The following is a 4,192-nucleotide window of genomic DNA, read 5'->3' as shown; positions in this document are numbered from 1 at the left end:
GCATCTGAATTACCATGCGAAGAAATTTCTGTGTCAAGAGATAAACAGGATTATAAATAAAATTCATGAACACAACAGTTTTATTTTAAAAGGCAGTCTTTCCATGCATGATAATATATATAGTTTTTTATGGCAAATGATATTACAAGGGAAGGAAGCATAGAACACAAGTTAAGAAGAAACCGCTGCAGACTAATTCATTTAGATGATTATACTGCTTCAGATCACCAGTGAAAATTAATGAACATGCAAGACCCAGTGAAATCAAAACACCTTTCTGTGCTAATAACAGTATTCCCTTTCTTCATATAAATGTACAATCTCTCAGTCAGTGAACTGCAATACTGGCTTGATAAATTAACTGCAGCATTTTGCATATCAGTGAATACTGGGTGAAAGAGTTCACTGGGATCCTTGTTAGTAACAAAGTAGGAATTTTATCAAAATGTTAGAAGTAGTCACAATCAAGCTGCAGTAACCCAGTTACAAAGTGTTGTAAGGCGCTTAAAAATATTATCAGGAAGGCAAAGAGTATGTAGTATGCAAATAGAATAGCTAATTCACAGGATAAAATCAGTCGTGAAGAAAGTGTCTGGTCAGCAGCAAAAGGTCAACAATATAAAGTCAGTTCACACTAAAAATATTTCTGTTACTGATAATTCAGCTATACGTGCAGTGTTTAACAATCACTTTCTGAGCATTGCTAGTGAATTAGATACAACCTTAGATTCTACAGAGAATCATATAACTCTCTTGGAAAATTGAATTGAATTGAAGACTGATGTCTGAAATACTCCTCTGTGATACAGACAATTAGGAGATTGAGTCAATAATTAAATTACTGAAGACTAAGGACTCTCATGAATATAATGGAGTACCTAGCAGAATATTAAAGTACTGTGATGCACATGTTAGTTCTGTACTTGGCCATATTTGTAATTTGCCCTTTAAACATGGTCAGTTTCCTGAATGATTAAAGTACTCAGTAGTAAAGCTGCTTTATAAAAAGGATGAAAGGAATAATGTAGATCATTTTAGACCTATTTCTATGCCATCAGTGTTTGCTAAAATTATTGAAAAGGCTGTGTATGTAAGGATAACTGATCATTTTATTACACATAATTTACTATCAAATGTACAGTTCAGTTTTAGAAGTGGTTTAACAACTGAAAATGCTATATTCTCTTTTCTCTGTGAGGTACTGGATGGAGTAAACAAAAGGTTTTGAATGCTAGGCATCTTTTTCGATTTACCTAATGTAGAAAAAAAACTAATGCTAAATCACAGTAAGACTCAGTTTTTACCATTTCTGACACACAACTCAACAAAACCTAACATTTAAATTTCACAGAATAGGCATGTGATTAGTGAAACCGATTAGTTCAGATTTCTGGATGTTCAGATAGATAGTAAACTGTCGTGGAAAGCCCACATTCAGGATCCTGTTCAGAGACTTAATGCTGCCATTCTTACTATTCGAACTGTATCTGAAGTAAGTGATAGTTCAACACAAAAAGTAGTCTTCTTTGCCTCTTTTCATTTGCTTATGAGATATGGTATTATATTTTGGGGTAACTCTTCCCATTCTCAAAGAATATTTTTGGCTCAGAAACGGGCAATTTGGGCAATAAGTGGCATAATTTCGTGAACCTCTTGTCGACCCCTGCTCATTAGACTAGATATTCTGACATTGGCCTCTCAACATACGAGGGTTGGAACTTCAATAGTGGCAACTATTTATTTACAACTAATAAAAAATAGATATGTGTTTCAAAGTTTTACTGACCTTCAAAGTAGTCACTAGCATTGTGTATAACCCATTGCCAGCAAAGTGGAAGTAGTAGGATACTCTTAGCAGTGCAAGTTGTGTCGACAGTTCGAGTGGCGCAGTCTGTTGCCTGACAAATTTGTAGCAGTTCTGAAACAAATGCCATGAAATGTTTCCTTCAGTTTAGAAATTGAGTTGAACTTACAAGGGCTTAAGTCAGGGGAGTGCAGTATGTGGTATAGCACTTAGCAGCCCCATCAGTCATACAAATCAGTAACAGCTTGCACTGTACATGCTTGAGCATTGCCCCTCAAAATGATGGTCAGTTCCTGTAGAAGTGTCGTCATTTCTGTCTCTATGCTGTTCATTTTTGGAACACAAGCTATGACCGAGTTAGAGACAGAAGTGATGACACTTTCTGCAGGACCTGACCATCATTTTGTAAGACAATACTCAAGCACGTACAGTGCAAGCTGTTACTTATTTGTGTGACTGATGGGGCTGCTAAAAGCTGTACCACATACTACACTCCTCTGACTTAAGCCCTCGCGAGTTCAGCTCGATTTCTAAACTGAAGGAAACACTTCACAGAATTCGCTTCAGAACTGCTACAAATTCATTGGGCTATAGACCGTGCCGCTCGAACTGTCAACACAACTGGCACTGCTAAGAGTATCCTACGACTTCCACATCACTGGCAGTGGCTTATACACAATGTTGGTGACTTCTTTGAAGGTCAGTAAAACTTTGAAACACATACCTATTTTGTACAAGTCAGAAATAAATAGTTGCCACTATTAAAGTTCCAACCCTTGTACATATACTCATTCTTTACTGTCATTTCTTGTTACCAATATTAGCTCATTCCCAAGGACTTGCAGCATTCACTCAGTTAATACTAAACAGAAATCCAATTTGCATTTGGTTCGCACTTCCTTACTCTTGTGCAGAAAGGTATGCAATATACTGCTGCATCATTTTCAATAAGCTACCATAAGAATTCAAAAATCTTAGCAGTAATCCACACATTTTCCAATTGAAACTGAAGAGCTTCCTTGTGGGTCACTCCTCACTCCTTCTATTCTGTCAAGAAGTTTCTTGAAAAGTTAAGCTCATTGCTGTGTTACATTGTTGTTTGTGTTTATATAAACTTGTGGCTTGTCTTTTCTTGGATTAATAAACATTTGATTTTATCTGTTATTACTTCTGTGTTGTAATTTCACGTACTGACACGTTCCATGACATAGGACATTTGCACCTCGATCTGGTCCTAAGGAACTAGCCGCAAAAAAAAAAAAAAAAAAAAGCTACTGCAGAAAACGCAAGTCACAGGGTGAGGTCTCAATCTACATTAAAAGCAATTTTGATTTACATTATTGAATCATAGACCTTAGCAGAATATGCTTTAAAGGCTTATTTGAAGTAGCTGGTATGATAATGCTCACACACAAATTGTTATTGTCTCAGTTATCAAACTCGAGGCTCCGGTGAGGTAGCATTTATAGGAGAAAATTAAAACTTTAATATTGCAGTTGTCCAAATGTAAACAGCATAAAATCATAATTCTAGGTGACATAACATAGACATGAGGACAAAGAGAAAAATGTCATTAATGTTGTTAATTCTTTGAAGTTATTGAAGTATTACTGTCTCAATTATAAGCCCACCAGAGTGGATCTGTGACTTGGTAAATAATTAATAATTTACACAGAATATCTCTTGAGTATGATGTTATGGAATTAGGAATATCAAAATGTCTCTTCTTTCACTGTCTATAGAGTACTAGATGAAGCAGTTTTCCCAGAATGTCTTAAGCTCACAGTTACCTATGTATTAAAAAGGTGATAAAAACCTCCGAAATAGCCATAGGCTTATGGGGAACAGGATACAAATAGCGGTATACAGAATAAACTGTCCCCATTAATATCTTCACATACATATATTTTGACAATAATCATACTCGTGCACCCAGTGCAAGGTATAAGAACAGACTGAATTAACGTGGCGGCTCGGATGAGTGACCTGAGTCCCAAAGATTAATGTTGTCTATGGTTGATATAACCTATCGACGCCACACAGCCCCCCCTCCCCCCCCCCCCCACCCTCCACGCAGTATGGAGTACTGCAATCAGTCTTGAGGGGAGACCATGTGGGCATTGGCGCTGTTGGTGGTCATACTAGCTGCTGGCAGAAACACGACTGGGACCCCCCAACCAGCGCCGGGTGTGGAGGCAGAGTGATGGGAGGCAGGTCCACCTTGAAGCGTTGAGCCAGTGAGGACAGACGATGCGGCGGTCAGCCCAAGAGCAGGTGGGTTGAACGGTGGATGGTGGGGTGTAGGTGTGGCAAGCCTGGATGCTATTCAAGCCGTCTGGTGAGATGAAGGCGCGAATTGTCGTCAGATCACACCTACGAGGGAGGTTG

Source organism: Schistocerca serialis, chromosome 2 (assembly GCF_023864345.2).
Source record: "Schistocerca serialis cubense isolate TAMUIC-IGC-003099 chromosome 2, iqSchSeri2.2, whole genome shotgun sequence".
NCBI classification, from domain to species: domain Eukaryota; kingdom Metazoa; phylum Arthropoda; class Insecta; order Orthoptera; family Acrididae; genus Schistocerca; species Schistocerca serialis.
This window is presented reverse-complemented; position numbering follows the sequence as displayed.